Source organism: Dendrobates tinctorius, unplaced genomic scaffold (genome assembly GCF_039654945.1).
Source record: "Dendrobates tinctorius isolate UK_male_01 unplaced genomic scaffold, ASM3965494v1 ptg000011l, whole genome shotgun sequence".
Lineage (NCBI taxonomy): Eukaryota > Metazoa > Chordata > Amphibia > Anura > Dendrobatidae > Dendrobates > Dendrobates tinctorius.
Window position 1 is genome coordinate 44,234,140 of NW_027361679.1, and position 22,988 is coordinate 44,257,127.

A 22,988-nucleotide genomic window follows, 5' to 3' on the forward strand; every position below is an offset into this window, starting at 1 on the left:
GTCGTCATCGTTCATCATTTTGGCATTGCGGGGAGTCCCTATTTAGGATCTGCAAGGAATAATCACACATGTTGGCCAATGTTCCAGGTGTCAATGATGCACTGTGAGTGCTGGGTGGAGGAGCACTTTCTGGCAAATCAACATCCCTCCAGTCACACACAAACCCTGTACCTGACCTTGCCACGCCAACATTTTCTCTTGCCCCCTGAGAAGCATCCTCCTCCCCTAAATAATCATCCCCATCATCCTCCTCCTCTTCTTCCTCCACCTTGTCCAGTAGAGTTCCCTGAGCAGACAATGGCTGACTGTCATTAAGGCTTCCCTCCTCCTCTTCCTCCTCGGCTGCAGACGCCTGCTCCTTAATGTGCGTCAAAGTTTGCATGTGCAGATGCATAAGTGGGATGCTCATGCTTATGATGGCGTCATCTGCGCTTACCAGCCACTGAAGGACTTTACAGAGGTCTTTCAGCTTCAACCTCTGCACACCAGACAACTCCATGTCTCCCCTCAAACTGCCTGCCCGTGTATCCTCCCAGAAATGCATTACAGCCTGCCTCTGTTCGCACAGCCTCTGAACCATGTGCAGGGTGGAGTTCCACCTTGTTGCAATGTCGATAACTAGGCGGTGCTTGGGAAGGTGTAGCAATCGCTGCAGCTTCTGCATACGACTGGAGTGTACGGGCGACCGGCGGATGTGCGAGCACAGTCTTCACACCTTATGGAGCAGGGCTGTTGACTCCAGATACTTATTGAGGAAGCACTGCACCACCAGGTTCAAGGTGTGAGCCAGGCAAGGTATGTGTCTGAGTTTTGAAAGGGCTATGGCTGCCACAAAATTCTGGCCGTTATCACTAACTACCTTGCCTGCCTCAAGATGTAGACTGCCCAGCCATGACTCAGTTTGTCGCTTCAAGTAGTCGGCCAGTACCTCTGCGGTGTGTCTGTTGTCACCCAAACACATCATCTTCAACACAGCCTGCTGACGCTTACCACTAGCTGTTCGATAGTGGGACACCTCGTGTGCAACACTGGCAGCTGCGGATGAAGTGCTCATGCGACTGCACTATGTGGACGAGCTTTTGCTTCTGGAGGAGGAGGGTCGAACGCCTACAGCCAACTGTTTCCTACACCGTGGGCTAGGCAGCACTGTCCCACCGCCGCTGTCCCCTGTGGAGCCTGCATCCACCACATTAACCCAGTGCGCAGTGATGGACACATAACGGCCCTGGCCATGCCTACTGGACCATGCATCTGTTGTGAGGTGCACCTTTCCACTCACTGATTGCTTGAGTGCATGGACAATGCGGTCTTTCACATGCAGGTGGAGGGCTGGGATGGCTTTTCCAGAAAAGAAGAGCCGACTGGGTAGGTCATAGCGTGGTACTGCATAGGCCATGAGCTCGCGGAAAGCTTCGCTTTCAACCAACCGGTAGGGCATTATCTCTAACGAGATTAGTTGGCAATGTGGGCGTTCAAACACAGTGTATGCAGATGAGAGGATGAGTACTTTCTTGTCCTACTGAAAGTCTCTGGTAGGGTGAGCTGGACTTGAGAGCTGCATATGCTGGAACTAGTGGTGGACAAGGCGGACTGAGAGAGGGTTGGTGATGGTGTTGGTGGTCTTGCTGATGGCATAGATTCAGTCTTTCATAGCAATAACATTGTGATTCCCTGACAGCTTTGGCCTTGTGACGACACCTCAACATTTGCTGCTGGTGGTGTGCTAACCGGTGGGTTTACAGTGGGGGAAGAGATGTAGCGTTGCTGACTACCTTCATTCGGAGAAGGTGCACATGCATTACGTGAGATTTGGTAGTCCGTCCACGCTTGCAAGTGCATGGTGGTTAAATGTCTAAGCATGCAACTGGTATTCAAATTTCTCAGATTTTTCCCTCGGCTAAAGGTCTTTGCGCACTTCTCACAGATAACCTTGGCCTGATCATTAGGATTTTGTTAAAAAAAAGTGCCACACTTCCTACTATGGAAGACATTTTGAGGCCTTGCACGCTTTGCTAATTTGACCGTCTGGCCAAGCTGTCCTGCAACCCTTGGTTTTTGTAAACCGTTTTTGGACTGCTACGGGCCTGCCAGATAACAGCTGTTGCGATGTCGATGCCTGCTGTGGATCCTCCTCCTCCTCTTCTGAGCTATTGGCAGCGGCACACTCTTCCCCCAATGGATGCCAATCTGGGTCAACAACTGGGTCATCCATCACCTCCTCTTCAATTTCATGTGCACCTTCCTCTGTGTCACCGTGTAAGGTGGTATAGTATGCGGGAAGGGGCACCTGAGTTTCATCAGGGTCTGATTCTGCCTCAGTACACTGCGAGGACAATGTAGTGCTCTGAGTGAATGTATCAGCAGAAAAATCTAGCAGTGGCTATGCATCAGTGCACTCCATGTCCGTTTCATCTTGGACTGGGGAATTCACGATTTGACTTGATAACCCAGGCATGGTATGTGAAAAGAGCTCCATGGAGTAATCTGTAGTGTGGCCTGCCGCATCCTTCACTTTTGTTAGGGGTGAAGGACACAAGGAAAGGTGTTGTTCCTGATGAGGAGCCTCCACTGACGACTCATTGCTTTTATTTTTTGAAACTTCAGAAGAGGAGGCAATAGAGCTAGAGGCTGTGTTAGCAATGTAAGCCAAAACTTGTTCCTGATGCTCCGGCTTTAAAAGTGGTTTACCTACTTCCAGAAAAGGGAGCCTTCGAGGCCTTGTGGAGCCAGACAATGATGCAGGCTCAACACCTCCTGCCTTAGGTGCTATTGTGCTTTTGCCACTACCAGTAGATGCACCACCACCCCCACCACCATCAGTACCAGCTGGCAACCCCCGCCCACTTCCATGGCCTCTTCCACCATACTTCCTCATTTTTGGAAAAATGCACCCAAAATACCACCAGCTATATGGTACTGTAAAACAAGGTACAAGGTGTATATAGTATTGTGGAGAATGTGAATCTCCCTAGAGATTTTAGGAGGCTGAACTATTATCTCAAGCCCACTATAGATTACACCTCAATTTAACAGGCTGAAATTGGCTGGTGTAAGACAAAGTACAAGGTGTATATAGTATTGGGGAGAATTGGAAGCTCCCTAGAGATTTTAGGAGGCTGAACTATTATCTCAGGCCCACTATAGATTACACCTCAATTTAGCAGGCTGAAATTGGCTGGTGTATGACAAAGTACAAGGTGTATATAGTATTGGGGAGAATTGGAAGCTCCCTTGAGATTTTAGGAGTCTGAACTATTATCTCAGGCCCACTATAGATTACACTTCAATTTAACAGGCTGAAATTGGCTGGTGTATGACAAAGTACAAGGTGTATATAGTATTGGGGAGAATTGGAAGCTCCCTAGAGATTTTAGGAGGCTGAACTATTATCTCAGGCCCACTATAGATTACACCTCAATTTAACAAGCTGAAATTGGCTGGTGTAAGACATAGTATAAGGTGTATATAGTATTGGGGAGAATTTGAATCTCCCTAGAGATTTTAGGAGGCTGAACTATTATCTCAGGCCCACTGTAAATTACACCTCAATTTAATAGGCTGAAATTGGCTTGTGTATGACAAAGTACAAGGTGTATATAGTATTGGGGAGAATTTGAATCTCCCTAGAGATTTTAGGAGGCTGAACTATTATCTCAGGCCCAATATAGATTGCACCTCAATTTAACAGGCTGAAATTGGCTGGTGTATGACAAAGTACAAGGTGTATATAGTATTGGAGAGAATTGGAAGCTCCCTTGAGATTTTAGGAGTCTGAACTATTATCTCAGGCCCACTATAGATTACACCTCAATTTAACAGGCTGAAATTGGCTGATGTATGACAAAGTACAAGGTGTATATAGTATTGGGGAGAATTGGAAGCTCCCTAGAGATTTTAGGAGGCTGAACTATTATCTCAGGCCCACTATAGATTACACCTCAATTTAGCAGGCTGAAATTGGCTGGTGTATGACAAAGTACAAGGTGTATATAGTATTGGGGAGAATTGGAAGCTCCCTTGAGATTTTAGGAGTCTGAACTATTATCTCAGGCCCACTATAGATTACACTTCAATTTAACAGGCTGAAATTGGCTTGTGTATGACAAAGTACAAGGTGTATATAGTATTGGGGAGAATTGGAAGCTCCCTAGACATTTTAGGAGTCTGAACTATTATCTCATGCCCACTATAGTTTACACCTCAATTTAATAGGCTGAAATTGGCTGGTGTATGACAAAGTACAAGGTGTATATAGTATTGGGGAGAATTGGAAGCTCCCTTGAGATTTTAGGAGTCTGAACTATTATCTCAGGCCCACTATAGATTACACCTCAATTTAACAGGCTGAAATTGGTTGATGTATGACAAAGTACAAGGTGTATATAGTATTGGGGAGAATTTTAAGCTCCCTAGAGATTTTAGGAGGCTGAACTATTATCTCAGGCCCACTATAGATTACACCTCAATTTAGCAGGCTGAAATTGGCTGGTGTATGACAAAGTACAAGGTGTATATAGTATTGGGGAGAATTGGAAGCTCCCTAGAGATTTTAGGAGGCTGAACTATTATCTCAGGCCCACTATAGATTACACCTCAATTTAACAGGTTGAAATTGGCTGGTGTATGACAAAGTACAAGGTGTATATAGTATTGGGGAGAATTGGAAGCTCCCTAGAGATTTTAGGAGTCTGAACTATTATCTCATGCCCACTATAGTTTACACCTCAATTTAATAGGCTGAAATTGGCTGGTGTATGACAAAGTACAAGGTGTATATAGTATTGGGGAGAATTGGAAGCTCCCTTGAGATTTTAGGAGTCTGAACTATTATCTCAGGCCCACTATAGATTACACCTCAATTTAACAGGCTGAAATTGGCTGGTGTAAGACAAAGTACAAGGTGTATATAGTATTGGGGAGAATTTGAATCTCCCTAGAGATTTTAGGAGGCTGAACTATTATCTCAGGCCCACTATAGATTACACCTCAATTTAACAGGCTGAAATTGGCTTGTGTATGACAAAGTACAAGGTGTATATAGTATTGGGGAGAATTTGAATCTCCCTAGAGATTTTAGGAGGCTGAACTATTATCTCAGGCCCAATATAGATTGCACCTCAATTTAACAGGCTGAAATTGGCTGGTGTATGACAAAGTACAAGGTGTATATAGTATTGGAGAGAATTGGAAGCTCCCTTGAGATTTTAGGAGTCTGAACTATTATCTCAGGCCCACTATAGATTACACCTCAATTTAACAGGCTGAAATTGGCTGATGTATGACAAAGTACAAGGTGTATATAGTATTGGGGAGAATTTTCAAGCTCCCTAGAGATTTTAGGAGGCTGAACTATTATCTCAGGCCCACTATAGATTACACCTCAATTTAGCAGGCTGAAATTGGCTGGTGTATGACAAAGTACAAGGTGTATATAGTATTGGGGAGAATTGGAAGCTCCCTTGAGATTTTAGGAGTCTGAACTATTATCTCAGGCCCACTATAGATTACACTTCAATTTAACAGGCTGAAATTGGCTGGTGTATGACAAAGTACAAGGTGTATATAGTATTGGGGAGAATTGGAAGCTCCCTAGAGATTTTAGGAGGCTGAACTATTATCTCAGGCCCACTATAGATTACACCTCAATTTAGCAGGCTGAAATTGGCTGGTGTATGACAAAGTACAAGGTATATATAGTATTGGGGAGAATTGGAAGCTCCCTTGAGATTTTTGGAGTCTGAACTATTATCTCAGGCCCACTATAGATTACACTTCAATTTAACAGGCTGAAATTGGCTGGTGTATGACAAAGTACAAGGTGTATATAGTATTGGGGAGAATTGGAAGCTCCCTAGAGATTTTAGGAGGCTGAACTATTATCTCAGGCCCACTATAGATTACACCTCAATTTAACAGGTTGAAATTGGCTGGTGTATGACAAAGTACAAGGTGTATATAGTATTGGGGAGAATTGGAAGCTCCCTTGAGATTTTAGGAGGCTGAACTATTATCTCAGGCCCAATATAGATTACACCTCAATTTAACAGGTTGAAATTGGCTGGTGTATGACAAAGTACAAGGTGTATATAGTATTGGGGAGAATTGGAAGCTCCCTTGAGATTTTAGGAGTCTGAACTATTATCTCAGGCCCACAATAGATTACACCTCAATTTAACAGGCTGAAATTGGCTGGTGTAAGACAAAGTACAAGGTGTATATAGTATTGGGGAGAATTGGAAGCTCCCTAGAGATTTTAGGAGGCTGAACTATTATCTCAGGCCCAATATAGATTACACCTCAATTTAACAGGTTGAAATTGGCTGGTGTATGACAAAGTACAAGGTGTATATAGTATTGGGGAGAATTGGAAGCTCCCTTGAGATTTTAGGAGTCTGAACTATTATCTCAGGCCCACAATAGATTACACCTCAATTTAACAGGCTGAAATTGGCTGGTGTAAGACAAAGTACAAGGTGTATATAGTATTGGGGAGAATTTGAATCTCCCTAGAGATTTTAGGAGGCTGAACTATTATCTCAGGCCCACTATAGATTACACCTCAATTTAACAGGCTGAAATTGGCTTGTGTATGACAAAGTACAAGGTGTATAAAGTATTGGGGAGAATTTGAATCTCCCTTGAGATTTTAGGAGGCTGAACTATTATCTCAGGCCCACTATAGATTACACCTCAATTTAACAGGCTGAAATTGGCTGGTGTATGACAAAGTACAAGGTGTATATAGTATTGGGGAGAATTGGAAGCTCCCTAGAGATTTTAGGAGGCTGAACTATTATCTCAGGCCCACTATAGATTACACTTCAATTTAACAGGCTGAAATTGGCTGGTGTATGACAAAGTACAAGGTGTATATAGTATTGGGGAGAATTGGAAGCTCCCTAGAGATTTTAGGAGTCTGAACTATTATCTCATGCCCACTATAGTTTACACCTCAATTTAATAGGCTGAAATTGGCTGGTGTATGACAAAGTACAAGGTGTATATAGTATTGGGGAGAATTGGAAGCTCCCTTGAGATTTTAGGAGTCTGAACTATTATCTCAGGCCCACTATAGATTACACCTCAATTTAACAGGCTGAAATTGGCTGGTGTAAGACAAAGTACAAGGTGTATATAGTATTGGAGAGAATTGGAAGCTCCCTTGAGATTTTAGGAGTCTGAACTATTATCTCAGGCCCACTATAGATTACACCTCAATTTAACAGGCTGAAATTGGCTGGTGTATGACAACGTACAAGGTGTGTATATAGTATTGGGGAGAACTGGAAGCTCCCTAGAGATTTTAGGAGGCTGAACTATTATCTCAGGCCCACTATAGATTACACCTCAATTTCACAGGCTGAAATAGGCAGGTGTATGACCAGGCACAAGGTGTGTATATAGTATTGGGGAGAATTGGAAGCTCCCTAGAGATTTTAGGAGGCTGACAATGATGCTCTCAGTCCAAGTATGGCAGCAGGCAGCCTAATAAGCATGACTGCTGCACACAAAAGTGTGGAAAAATGAACGTTTGGTAACTGTGCAGAAAAGAGGAAGAAAAGTATTTTTGCTTTTAAAAAAGCACTCTGCACAGCAGTGTGTAAACAGCAATGCAGCTATCAGGGAGCCTTATAAGGCAGCTTAATAACCAACAGAGCTGATGCACAAAAATATAGCCTCCCCTGTCACTGCACACAAAGTGTTGTGTTGTACAGTGGAAATTGCTACCAGCAGAAGCAGTTTTTTTGTTCTTCTTCCCTGCCTAACGCTCTCCCTTATTCAGAATCTGCAGCAGCAACCTCTCCCTAATGCTAATATCGGCAGAAGTAAGATGGCGGTTGGTGTGCACGCCCTTTTATAGCCCCTGTGACGCCACACAAAGCAAGCCAATCACTTGCATGCCCTTCTCAAAGATGGTGGTGACAGATGCCCATGTCATCGCGTTGCCCACAGTGTGCTTCCTCCATCATTGGCTGAATAAGGGCGCTGGTAGCATAATTTGAAAAGCGACTTTGGCGCTCTGGTCGCCGACCTCGTGGCCGACCTCACGCTATGGCCGGGTTTCATTTCATGAAACCCGACTTCAGCGAAAGTCGGCGACTTATGAATTTGACCGACCTGTTTCGCTCAACTCTAGCCACAACATCACTGCTGTGACGATTGGCTATATTGGCCATGCACCATCATTGCAGAAAAGGACACCAGCAGGGGACTTGGGCAAAAGTATGGAGGAGTAGATGGTTACCAGTAGGTTCAAAGTCATATTTCACAATACATTTTTGAATGGGTTGAGTATTTATGCAAACTCCATTTTTTAGTTTTCAATTTTATTCTTTTACACCATTTGTTGACCCATAGTGAAGTGTGCATTTGAAAATAACTATTAGACCATACAGACCATACTAAATGGCAAAAATAAGCTTGATGCAATAGTTGTTAGTTGTGATTAGAATTTGTACAGACAGCTCGGTGACTCTGTGGTTAGCACTGGTGCCTTGCAGTGCTGGGACCCTAGTTTCAAAAGCACCAAAGATAACATCAACAAAAAGGTTATATGTTCTCTCCATGTTTGCGAGGGTTTCCTTTCACAGTTCAAGGGGATACTGATAGGGATTTTAAATAATGAACCCCAATAAGGACAGTGATAATAATGTCTGTATTGGTGCTGTGTAAGCAAATATAATATATAAATAATCCAGACAATTCAGCATTCTTTTCTAAAGCATTGCATATACCCCATCAACATCTGCACTCTTTGCATTATGCTTGCCATCTTTGTCATAGCATGTGTGCATCATAAATGGGTTAACATTTGTTTGTACATGGCAATCATGGATATTTTTGAAATGGCATTAAATGACAAAGAGTTGAGTTAAAAGGTTGCATCCACACAGAATACCAGGCATCCATTAGGGTTACTTTGACAATACACTCTACATAAAGTCTTTCTTTGCTTGAGTGGGTCCATGTGGTCAGACAGAAAAGGCAGCCTAGCAGCAGGGGTTGAGTAACCACTCCTCCATCACTGTCAATAAGCAAAATGGAGAGACATATCATTTTCTTCACTGTTTCAATGATTCTATAGCTCATTGCCTTCCCTTTGTTTCAGTAATAGATTTAATTAACTTCCAATTAATCATAGAGAGTGATATTTAAAGCTCATCCCAGCAGAGTATGGAGTCACAAACCAAAGAATATATCTATGGAAGGCTTCAGTAATCAAGAGGTCACACAAGATAGATGTTTATCACAGAGGAACACAGGCAAAAGATACATTTATGTGTCTACTCTGCCCTGAATAACTGTTTTAAGATAATTGCTCTACTTCAAAATACAACCATACAAAAGGCCTAGCCATGCAGAAAAGAAGATAAATAGAATATCCGAGGTAGATTGAAGAAGATAAATAATGGGGCTTTGGTGGAAAGACCTCACGTGACCAGCTCTTCATGTGAAATCATTATTACATTTTCCTTGCAGCCTTTAAATGCCCTTTCTGGAAATAGGGGTTAAGTTACTGGATAAGTCATGCAGAAAACTGGTTTTGTGCTATTTTTGAAGCTTGCCTCTGAAAATGCTACATACAGCAATAGCGGAACAGTCATAACACAGCAAGGCGTCTCACTTATTATTATGCCACACTTCAATTCCTCTTTAATCAAAGGCTTTCTAAATATTTCCCAAAACTGTAAGACCCTGTTCACACTAGAGGAAAGTTTAGCCTAACTATAGAAAAAAGGAAATGTTTACATGACATTTTAGGGAAATGAGTGTGGTGACATTGAACATAGTAAAAATTCACTTACTTTGCATAGCAGTTACCAATGCTATGATCATTTCAATGCTGTGAAAACCAGATCACACTCGGAAGTAACTCGTGTGCGGTCCAATTTTTTTTATGGATCCATTGACTTGCATTGTCAAAATCCGGCCCACAGATCAAAACTGGACATATTTCCACAAAAATCACAATCTTGTGAATGGCCCAAAAACATTATTACACGTACGAGCGCTAGCCGTGAAAATCACTGAGGGCACTTAATTGCAAAAATCAGGTGTATAAATGAGGCACTAAAATGAAAACAAGATATAAGCTTCACTGCTTTATTATATATATGTGTTTTACAGATTCATAATATAGCACCAACCATCTGCTATAAGGCTGTTATCAAGTTAATTTATGTGTGTCTCTTTGACCGAGATTTGTCATGAGAATAACACCGTGAATATAAGACAAGGGTGAGCTCAAACTGCTTTACTTAATGTGAAACAAGAAAACATAATGAGTACAGTCTTTCAGTGAAGGTACAAGTGTAGGGAAGGTGACCTGATGGACTGACTGACTGGTTAGATTTCAGAAGGGAAAACAGCTAGGAAAGTGTAGGTGACGTGCAGTACCTTGAACTGACATTAGAGGGCAGGGGGGAGTGTGAGCATAGACTTGACATCAGCTTAGGGCTAAGAAACCGTTGGTCATGGGGGCGGAGTTATAGGGAACCGGGAAAGATATAAATTTGACAAGAGGGTTCCAGAAAGTTCCAGTCCCCAGGGGGAGCTCAAGTGACAGGAAGACTGTGACAGTTGGTGCACTGTGAGGAGAATCCAACCAGGGGGACTGAGGAGAGAGAAAGTTAGGGGGGTGGTTCTGACACAAAGTACCGCAGTATAGACGAGGCTCCGGGTGTGGGACACCGTATTGGAATGACGTTTGACTGGTAAAATTACTGTTGGTGTATAGGCCTAAGGCAGCCACAGTGACGGAGCTGTCAGAGCGTCATTGAGTGAAAAGGGGATGGTACGTATATATACATCACTGGAGAAAGTACGGTGTCACAAGGTGTTTTGTAACCGGGAAGCTGTGAAGAAAAGTGCGGTGTGCTGTGAGGCCGTCTGGCGGATGGCGAGGGAAAGAATAAACTTGGACCTGTTGCACCCGAATCTGCCTCCATCTTGTGTCTATACGTCGCTGCGCGGTATCCAGAGGGACCACCCCCCAGCGCGGCCCACCGACCCTACACAAGCCTAATGATTATACATCAGTGTTGGCACAGAACTTGGCAGTTACAATCCAATTCTTTGGAACCATGAGCAGTTTCTAGCTTAGAGGTTACACTGTCAATACTGTGGTTCTGTGCTTGGAAGTTCTACTACACTATTGTGGCATTATAATTCACAGTTTATAGAAAATGATGGAGATACTCTCCTAAAATATATACAGTCGTCAGGCTTTTGGTAGAGTGAAGTTAAAGGGAATGTGTCATAAGAAAATTATCTATGTGTTGAGCTCAAATCCCACCAATGACAACATCTGCAAGGAGTTTGCATGTTCTCCCCGTGTTTGCGTGGGTTTACTCCGGGTACTCCGATTTCATCCCACATTCCAAAGACATACTGATAGGGAATCTAGATTGCGAGCCACAATGGCGCTGTGGAATTAATGGCGCTGTATAAGTGAGTAAAATAAATAAAAATAATTAAATATTGTGTAAAGGGAATCTAACAGCTGGTACATGCTGCTTGAATTACAGGTAACACGTCAGACAGTTGCTATATAATTTCAGTCATGCATACTTTAAAAGGCAGCAAGGGATCAAGAAGCACAGGTGGCTAGTCGAAAAGGCTGGTCCCTAATGATTTTTCCCCTCCTGCTGCCAAAGATTAACAAATCTCCCTTCATATTCATGCACGAAGGGAGAGACCAGTCACTCATAGGGCAACAGACAAGAGAAGCCTCAAAGGACCAGCCTTTTTAACTAGTCTCCTGTGTGGCTTGGTTCAGGTGGCTATTAAATTTTATTTTTTCTGAAATGCCACAATTTTCAGAGTAAAACATGCAGTACATCTTTTCTTTCTCTTTTATTTTTATATAGCGCTAACATATTCTACAACACTTTACAGTTTGCACACATTATCGGCTCTGTCCACGATGGGGCTCACAATCTAAATTCCCTATCAGTATGTCTTTGGAATGTGGGAGGAAGCCGGAGCACCTGGAGGAAACCCACGCAAACACGGGGAGAACATACAAACTCCTTGCAGATGTTGTCCTTGGTGGGATTTGAACCCAGGACTCCAGCGCTGCAGTACATGGCTGAAACCATACAGCAAGTGTGTGGTACATGCTGCCTGCAGATTAAGCAGCATGTATCTACTGCCTTGGATTTTAACACAATCTATATACTGAATTATTTCTTTATACCTAAATCTGAAACCTTTATCCATGGTTACTAGGTCTCAGATAACAAGATGATGTCAAGTGGAAGGGTGTGTGCTTGTAAATGTTAAAGCTGCCCAGAATGCTTACATTCAAGCGTGGACAAATAAGTTTGCAGGACCCAGGTCTGGCTGTCATGGATTACTGACTTGGTCACCAGACCAGAGTCCTGTGAATCTTTTAGCGTGCAAAGGTGGAAACGTTGACCAAACTCCCTCCCTGAAGACTTCTCTATAGTTATTATGTGGATCTGCTGTATGTGACAGTCTTGTAATTTGATTTGTGTTCTGAGCGCTGCAGCAATCGTTAGGCTGTGACAGGTTTAACAGTCAGTGTCTTCCCAGATAAGGGGGAGTTACTAGGGCATTTTGTACATGAAGCTAGTTAGTGTTATGGAGTTTATCGAGAGATTTTGAAGGCGATAAGAACTACTCTAGAACAGTCGGTCACAAGCGGGGAGTGTCCAGGGACTGGGAGTCAAGAACAGCATTCAGAACAATGCTAAAGAAGTTTACTACCATATACCGGCCAGAGTACAGAGACTGGAAAAGAAGTCACAGTGACACACATTGAGTCATTGACCCACATAACTAATATAGAGGTGATTCTTCACTGACAGTATCTGTTATAGAATTAAATAGAGCTGACAGATTAATAATTCCTTTAGGTAGCTGTTAAGAATATGGGGGGATTTACTGGCAGCTTACAATTCTCCTTCAGCATGTGTAGCTATAACAGAACACCTGGCTCAGCAGGTGGTCCAGCCACACAGCTAGTATCCAAGTCATACAAGATGTCCTACTGCGGATACCATGCTGTGTAACTGCACTGTTCAGTCGGAGGGGAATTTCAAAAGAAGATTTAAGGAGAATATGGAGTTATGGTACCTATTGGCCACACACAGGTTACATATTCAAGATCTCTGGAATGGGACAAGCATTTTCCAGGGTCTCGATCCGATCAAGCACCCCGGGGTGGTGAGATAAGCAGAACAACTAGTAGAAGCCAGGTAGCGAAGCCTTGTTTAGTCTTCAAGCATAACAGAGGCCCAACCAAATTCGATGGTGTCAGAATCGCCACCCTTTGACCTTCCACTGGGAAGTTATGATACTTCATAGGTTTTTGGAGTTGTAGCTTCAAACACCCAGGAGAGGGGATAAGGCTCCTCACAGGGGCAAAAAGGGATAGACTGACCATAGAGTTAAATGCATGTGCAATGATGTGGGCCTTTGTTCTCAGCCAAGGGATTTCACACTGTGCAGCAAGTTGGAAGATGCTGGAAATAGCTGGCACTCACACCTCCCATGTGGTTGCGAGCATCCAATGGCCTAACATCAAGCTGATAGTTGACATGATTCATCTGTTTATAACTTTTGTATTATCACTTCTGTTTCTATATCTATCCAGTTCATATGTATAACCATTGTGCATACATAGAGTGTATTGTATAGTGTGTCCTTGAGGCGATTAAATATAAAATTTAACTTTGGGCTGCTCTTTTATCTCGATCCATGAATCCAAACGTTCGTGTTTTCTGCTTTGAATTTCAATGCTACCTGGGCTTGTTTCTGGCCCGATATTTATTTATTTTACTCATTTATATAGTGCCATTAATTCCAGAGCGCTTTACAAATATTATTGGCACTGTCCCCAATGGATATAGTCCGGTTAATGCACCAAGCTTATATCTAACATATATATGGTGGCAGTCCTACCAGGCTGATAAAATTCTATTTCACTGGTACTAGTGAAAGGGCCTCTTAGCCTGTCAGGGTTGTGAGCAAGTGTGGTGCCATATGAATGATTGCATGGGCCACATTCTCTCACTCCCCATGCCTTCCTGAGCCTATGTGGACAGGGGATTATCTGTGTAAAACTGTGCCAAGCTGACTTTACATGTCCTCAGCGGGTGCGGACCATCAATTGAGGTGACCATACTTAGAATCATAGAATGGTAGAGTTGGAAGGGACCTCCTGGGCCATCTGGTCCAATCCCCTGCTCAAAGCAGGATTCACTAAATCATCCCAGACAGATGTCTGTACAGCCTCTGTTTAAAGACTTCTATTGAAGGAGAACTCACTACCTCTCGTGGCAGCCTGTTCCTCTCATTGATCACCCTCACTGTCAAAAAGTTTTTTCTAATACCTAATCTATGTCTCCTCCCATTAAGTTTCATCCCATTGCTTCTAATCTTTCCTTGAGCAAATGAGAATAAAGATGATCCTTCTACAATGTGACAGCCCTTCAGATATTTGTAGTTATTAAGTCTCCTCTCAATCTTCTCTTTTGCAAAGCTAAACATTCCAAAATCCTTTAACTGTTCCACATAGGACATGGTTTGCAGAGCGGTCACCATTCTGGTTGCTCTTCTATGGACTTGCTCCAGTTTGTTGATGTCTTTTTTAAAATGTGTTGCCCAAAACTGCACACAGTATTCCAGATAAGGTCTGACCAAAGAGGAGTAGAGGGCAATGATGACTTCACATGATCTAGACTGTATGCTTCTGTTAATACATCCTAAAATTGTAATTGCCTTTTTGCTGCTGCATCACACTGTTGACTCATGCTCAGTCTGTGTTCTATTAGTATACCCAAGTCTTTTTCACATGTGCTGTTGCTTAGCCCTATTCCTCCCATTCTGTATAGGCTTTTTTTCATTTTTATTGCCCAGATGTAGTACTTTGCATTTTTCCCTGTTAAAAACCATGCTGTTAGTTGCTGCCCACTGCTCCAGTTTATTTATATCTTTTTGAATCCTCTCTCTCTTCTCTAGTATTAACTATCCCTCCTAGCTTTGTGTTGTCAGCAAATTTAATCAGTTTACCCTCAATTCCTTCATCTAAATCATTGATAAAGATGTTGAACAATACAAGGCCCAGGACAGAGCCCTGTGGTTCCCCACTTGAGACATTCTTCCAACTGGATGTGCAGCTAATTACGACCACTCTTTGGGTCCAATCACTAAGCCAGTTATGAATTCACCTAACAGTTGCCTTGTCCATTCCATACTTAGTCATTTTTTTAATAAGGATTGTATGAGATACTTTGTCAAATGCTTTGCTGAAGTCAAAATATACTATATCTACAGCATTTCCCTGATCCACGTGATCCATTTAATATAATGGCGATGTTAGGTCGGGTGGCAAGCAGCTAGTAAGGAGATGGCTACAGTAAAAACATTTTTAACATTTTACAACATAATCTGGCTCTAGTGAATTGTCTCTTAAATATAAGTTCCCCATACCATCATACCACTTGTGACTCTAAAAAGGGGTAAGCAGCAAGTCCCCACAAAGCACATGCACACTCAGGGGTACCCAAAAAAGGGTATTTAGGGAGGTGGATATAGATGTCGACCAGATGCCTCCCTTACAAGCTCACCAAAGTAACCTAATACCTCACCATTTGGTTATTTTGGTGGGACTTGTACAGGATATATATTCTTTATTTCATAACTAGATTTGAGCATAAAATTATTAACAAGAGCAGGAGCAAGCAACCATTTTATTGGTCCAAGTGCGATCCGACAAAACATCAGATCGTGCTCAGACAAACGTTACACCTGCCCTAATAATAAGTATATTTTACAAGCTCCCAAATTCATTTTATTCCCTCTATTGGTAGAGTCAACCTTGCCTAGAAAATGGAAAATAATTTCTTATTAGGATTGATGCAGTATCTTCTAGCATTTTTGCTTTACATTACTGACCTCATTATTGTATCATTTCATTTGCATATATGGTTTGTCACATTCCTTTGACAAATAGCACATGCAAAGAAATCTGAAACATAATGCATTTGTTATGTCTGGATGTATGCTTGTGTCATATTAGTAATGTACATAATATAGTAACATAACCTTTCTAACTTGGCCAATCTGGTTTCTCAAAAAGTATGCCCAGGAGAAAAGGTATTCCACAGATTAAGCTCAATTAGCAGTCTGGAAACACTGCTTATATCTTGAGCACAACCCTATCAATGCCGGAAATGTCAACTATATTATTATCAAAGCTTGGCTAAACTGAATCCTGAATTGTACAACTCTAATTAAAATCTAATATAAAAATCAGCAAGTTGATGAAGAGATTGGCAAAAACATGAAAAGCATTCTTTGTTATATGCCATGCAATCTTAAATGGGTTGTCTAATGAAGGCAGACCCATTTCAGAAAAGAATCAGCATCATCAACACCTTGCAATAAGATATTTCCACCTAAAGTATTTACTCAACACTCATTTCCACTGCTGGGTAAATTGTGGCTCACATATCCGCCATTCAGATAAATGGACATCCATGTAATGCATAGACAAGCTGCATCTGCAAGCATAAAGAACTTGTTGGAGTTTTCAAATTTGCTCTCCAATACCAAATTTAGTGCAATTTGGTTAATGGCTACTATATAGGCATCAGTGAGAGGTATATGTTTTATATCTCGGTGTTTAATGCAAAATATGTAAAAGAGTCCTGCCTTTTTCCATTGCTGCGTACAGGAGCACCACAATCTGCATACATACTGTACTTCCAGATATTCCATTTTTTTAGTGAAAAGAAAACTAAAGAGCACTGCCAGACCTTCTTCTGCTGGACGCACACCAGGGTTAACTTTTTGGAATTCAACAGAACACATAAAATGAAAAGGGAAGGATACCGGCTGGTGTGTTCCTTTTGAAGCCAAGAAATGGAGAACAGTGGTGGCTGTATTACCATCTTTTGTTAGAATCAAAGGTGAACAGTAAACCCAGTTTTTCGGGAATAGGATGTCCCTTTCTTGAGTTAAAATAACGCTGTCCAGCAATGCGTTCTTTACTGTACACCTTTCATTAATAATAAAAGAAGGAAAATAACACCACTGTTCTGTTTCTTGACATGAAGAAGAACTTCCTGGAAAATATCCTTCACTTTTCATTTCCTATTCCTATTTTTATGGTGAATTCCAAGTAATCATGAATTATCACCTGAATACTGGAAAAGTAATAATTGCTGGATTCATGTGGGTCACATGGGCAGGTGTGCCCATTCTTACGTAGTCATAAGACTGCGACCATGAGGGATTGAATAGAACCACTGGTCATGCATGCACCCTTTCACTCCATTATAAGTTTAGAGCCCTAAAGATACAAAGTTAGTTAAGACCAGTGCTAATCTACAGTGCTGTGCAAATTAATTGGGACAAAGCATTTTTTTTTAAGTAAAATCGTAAGTTGGTTACCAATCAGTGATTCAAACCAGTTTTAACTGCTTTGAACAGGCACTCACACCTGTTCAAAGCATTTAAAACTTTAAATTATTTTTTAAATATAAATCCATATACGTACACCATGTGTACACTGCGATTAATGAATACAAAAGCACCGTTATTGCTGTAAAGGTTAAAGGTTAAAAACGTAAAGTGCTTAATGAGCATTAATTGATCAAAAAGTGTAAAAGCCATCCAACCACACCAAGATATATCTAAATATGGATCACTATCACGAATGTCCTACCTCTCCATGTTCGAAACCTGACCTGAACTGGGCAAGTGAAAGGAAACCATGCATTGCTCGCAATTAAACGCCCCCCAATATGTACTATTAAAAGAGAAAAGCAGGACTCGCACACCTATAGTATTAAATTAATGTTAGTGGTATGGACCATTCATATTTGTCACGTTGGCGGCCGTGACCGCCGCCGTTCCAGCATCGGCGGGGTCCGCCGCCGCCTCTACTCACCAGGCCATGTCTCGCCGCGCGGTACCCGCCTCCTCCTTGCTCCCGTCCTCCCGGCGCGTGGCTGTCCTGCGCAGGTGCCCTAGGCCGCGCGCGTGCTCTGCAGGTTTCTTAACCCTGCAGCGCCCGCCCAGAGGCCCTGGCCGCCCAATCAGCCAGCTGCGTATGGTATATCAGGCGTCTCTAAGATGGTGGAGATGCCTGATTATCGTGTGCTGTTCTTTGTGGTATTCTGGCCGAGTTGTAGGGGGCTTCTCTACAACTTCCTTTTGTTCCCCATACTCCTCACTCAGTTCTGTATTCCATACTCCATCCTGTACTCTGTGCTCAGTCCTGCCCTCCGTGCTCCGTCCTGTACTCCTCACGCAGTCCTGTGCTCCGTATTCCTTCCTGTACTCCTCACTCAGTCCTGTACTCCACACTCCATCCTTTACTCCTCACGCAGTCCTGTATTCCGAACTCCGTCCTGTACTCCTCACTCAGTCCAGTACTCCATACTATGTCCTGTACTCCGTTCTCCGTCCTTTACTCCGTGCTCAGTCCTGTACTCCGTACTATGTTCTGTACTACGTACTCAGTCCTGTACTCTGCCCTGTGTTCCTGACCAGTCCTGTATCTCCGGTTCATCTTGTGCTCTGGTTCTGCCAGTTGCTCTCTGGTCCCTTGAGCCGCCCCTCTTGGTTCTAGCTGTCGCAGTATCTCTTCCGAGGGTCTGCCCCTAAGGGTCCCTGTATAGGGGTCGGCTCCACCTGGCGCGCTCGCCCCCGGGACCTCCAGTTCCGCGATCCAGAGGGTCCACTCTCGGACGTTGCCTCCCTTGGTCGTCACAGCATAATCAGGCCATTGACCCCGCTAGTGCCTCGGCGGCCACGCAGAAAGAATTGCTCTTTTTACGGGAAAACCAGGCTTTCTGCCTTACAAACTGCTGACCCAGGGAACGCCCCGTTGCTAGCTGGGCTCCAGCAGGAGCTTGCGCAGCAGTGCGATGCCCAGTCCCACATTCTGAGTTACATGGCGTCCGTAGATGACTGACTTCTGTCTCTTCAGTCCTCTGCTGCCGCTTCGGCTCTACCTCGGGACCCCGTATCTCACCTGCCTCCACGCTTAGGGAAGCCTCCCAGGTATAGCGGCGACCCCAAGTTATGTCGGGGATTTTTAAATCAGTGACAGTAACACTTTGAGCTCCTGCCCCAGCAATACCCCTCTGATCGAGCCATAGTAGCGTTTATTGTGTCCCATCTTGAGGGGGAGGCCTTAGCTTGGGTGAATTTCCTGTGGGAGAGTGATGACTCGGTGGTATCTAGCATACAGAACTTTCTGGATACTTTCCGCAGGGTATTTGACGAGCCTGGCCGCATGGCCTCTACCACTGAGGCTCTTTTCAACCTCCGTCAGGGATCTCTCACCGTAGGACAGTATGCCATCCGCTTCCGGACACTATCCTCTGAGCTAGGGTGGAATAATGAGGCTTTAGTTGGGGCCTTTTGGAGGGGACTCTCTGGCAAAATAAAAGATGAGTTTGCCGGTCGAGACACTCCAACCACCCTGGAGGATCTTTTCTCTCTAGCCACCCGTATAGATTTATGGTTTCAAGAACGCTCCCGAGAGTCAGTTAGGGAGAGGAGACCCTTTAGGCTATATCAAGCGCCCATTCCCTGCTCCCCGGAGTCTCCTAGTAATTCTGCTCCTGAGCCCATGCAGGTGGACCGAGTAAAGTTGTCCGAGCAACGTCGCAGGGAGAGAAGGACGCAGGGGCTATGCCTTTACTGCGGCGGGGCCAATCATTTTGTGCGTAATTGCCCAGAGAGGCCGAAAAACGCCTCCACCTAGGCCAGGTAAGAGACGCCTCCCTAGGTGATATGGATTCCTCTCTGTCCCTTACCATTTCAGCTCTAATTGTTTTAGGTCGGGAGCGTAGATCTGTGGAGGCATATGTGGACTCGGGTGCGGCTGGTAACTTCATCCGGCTCAAGGAAATGGACCAGTTGAGGATTCCGGTGGTTACTCTAGAAAATCCACGCACAATCGCCTTTGTGGATGGCAAAAGGCTACCTGAACCCATCACCATGGTCACTGTCGAGGTTGAGTTACAAGTTGGAGCTCTTCACCGGGAAAAGATCGCCTTTTACGTCCTGCCTAAATTGTCCCACACCGTGTTCCTCGGCCTACCATGGCTATGCTTACATGAGCCCATTCTGGACTGGCGCTCTGGGGAGATCCTACGCTGGGGACACTCCTGCCATGAACATTGTTTGTTGTCGGTACCTCATCCTGGATCACTGCACGCTCTTACTGATCTTCCTGGGCTTCCCACGGCTTATCATTTGTACGCGAAGTCTTCAGCAAGAAAGAGGCAGAGATCCTGCCGCCGCATCGGTTCTACGATTGCCCAATCGAGTTAATTCTGGGAGCTATGCCCCCCCAGGGGGAGAACTTATCCACTGTCTCCAGCGGAGACCTCGGCCATGTCTGAGTACATCCGGGAAAACTTGGCCTGGGGTTTTATTTGATAGTCATCTTCTCCTGCTGGAGCAGGGTTTTTCTTCGTCCGGAAGAAAGATGGATCCCTTCGGCCGTGTATTGACTACCGAGGCTTAAACAGTATCACAGTCAAAAATAGGTATCCTCTCCCTCTAATCCCTGAACTCTTTGACCGTTTGAGAGGGGCCCGGATCTTTACCAAGTTGGATCTGCGGGGAGCATATAACTTAATCCGAATCCATGCTGGGGATGAGTGGAACACAGCCTTCAATACTCGAGACAGCCATTACGAGTATTTGGTCATGCCTTTTGGTCTCTGCAATGCCCCGGCGGTATTCCAGGAGTTCGTTAATGAGATCTTCCGAGACCTGCTGTACTCATGTGTCATCGTTTATCTAGATGACATCCTCGTCTTTTCACCTGACTTATCCTCCCATAGGAGGAGTGTTCGGCTGGTCCTGCAATGCCTACGGGAGAACCGACTCTATGCTAAATTAGAGAAATGCCTGTTTGAGCAAACTTCATTGCCCTTCTTATTATCACGGACTCCGGTGTGAAGATGGACCCTGAGAAATTATCTACAGTACTCAAATTGCCACATCCGGTCGGAGTAAAAGCCATCCAACGGTTCCTTGGTTTCGCAAATTATTACAGGCAGTTCGTCCCTCACTTCTCTTCAGTGACCAAGCCCCTCTCTCCGTTCTGACCTGAAAAGGGACAAAAGCAAATGTCTGGCCTTGAAATGGCCCTTTGCTATAGCCCCGATTTTACACCGGCCGATAGTTAGTAGGCCCTTCATCCTAGAGGTGGATGCGTCCTCCACCGGAGCAGAGGCTGTCCTTTCCCAGTGGACGTCTTTTGGCCACTTGGTGCCTTGTGGGTTCTTCTCTAAATCATTCTCTCCCGCAGAATGCAACTATTCAATTGGAAATCAGGAATTACTGGCCATTAAGATGGCTCTGAAGGAGTGGCGGTATCTTCTGGAGGGGGCGGTCCATCCATTCATAATCTTCACGGACCACAAGAATTTGGCGTATCTTCAGTCTGCGCAAAGGCTCAACTCCAGGCAAGCCAGGTGGTCGTTGTATTTTTACCGCTTTGACTTCAAACTCCATTTTCGGCCTGGGGATAGGAATACCAAGGCTGACGCCCTATCCAGGTCCTTGCAATCACCTGAGACTGAGGAGGTTCCTTCATATATCATTGAGCCTGCCAAAGTTATCACCGTGGCACCCGTGACACTCTCCCCCATTCCGCCAGGCAAGACCTTCATCCCATAGAATAAGAGGTCAGAAGTGCTAGACTGGGGACACTCCTCCAAGATTGCGGGTCACGTCGGGGTCAAGAAAACCCTCAGCCTCATCTCACTCTACTATTGGTGGCCTTCTCTTCGTCAAGACGTGACAGATTTCGTAGCCTCCTGCACGACTTGTGCTCAGAACAAAGTACCAAGGAGTCTTCCGTCCGGCCTACTTCACCCTCTGCCTCCCCCTGAGGCCCCTTGGCGACAGATTGGTATGGACTTCATTACTGATTTACCTCGCTCTTCCGGATGTACTACTATCCTAGTAGTGGTCGATCGCTTCTCCAAGATGGCCCATTTTATCCTGTTGCCCGGATTACCTACGGCACCTGAGTTGGCCAAGGTCTTCATCCACCAGATCTTCAGACTTCATGAACTCCCTCAACGAATTGTCTCTGATCGAGGGGTCCAGTTTACCTCCCGATTCTGGAGAGCATTCAGCAAACTCATGGGTATATCTCTGGATTTCTCCTCCGCCTATCATCCTCAGTCCAATGGGCAAGTGGAACGGATCAATCAGGTATTGGCAGCCCACCTGTGTCACTTTTCTAACGCCCATCAAGACAACTGAGTGTCCCTCCTGCCATGGGCAGAGTTCGCCCATAACAATCACCCTAATGAGTCCACCACTAAAACGCCGTTCTTTGTGGTTTCCGGCCAGAACCCTGGTGTTCTGCTACCTCTCTCCACGCCTTCTGGTGTTCCCGCAGCAGATGCCCTCTCTTCTGAGTTTTCTCAGGTCTGGAGGGAGACCAGAGAGTCACTTGAAAAATCCAGTATCCGGATTAAGAGACATGCAGACAAGAGATGCCATACCAACCTGGCGACAAAGTCTGGCTTTCAACCAAGCATATTCGCCTAAAGATGCCTTCTTACAAACTGGGTCCCCGGTACATCGGTCCGTTTGAGGTTCTTGGACGCATTAACAGCGTGGCTTATAAATTGAGGTTGCCGGCTTCACTCCGGGTCCCTAACGCCTTCCATATCTCCCTGCTTAAACCTGTTGTTCTTAATCGGTATCACCCTGTACCACCTCCTTCCCCTCAGCCAGTAGGAGCCGATAACATCTTTGAAGTAAGAGATATTCTAGCCATGAAAAGAGTTTGGGGGTGAACCTTCTTCCTTATTGATTGGAAGAGTTTTGGTCCTGAGGAGAGGTCCTGGGAACCTACAGAGAATGTTAATGCTCCACTTATTTTAAGGAGGTTTTTGTCCAATCTCAGGAGGGGGAGACATAAAGGGGGGTACTGTCACGTCGGAAGTGACAGCGGCCGTTCCAGCAGC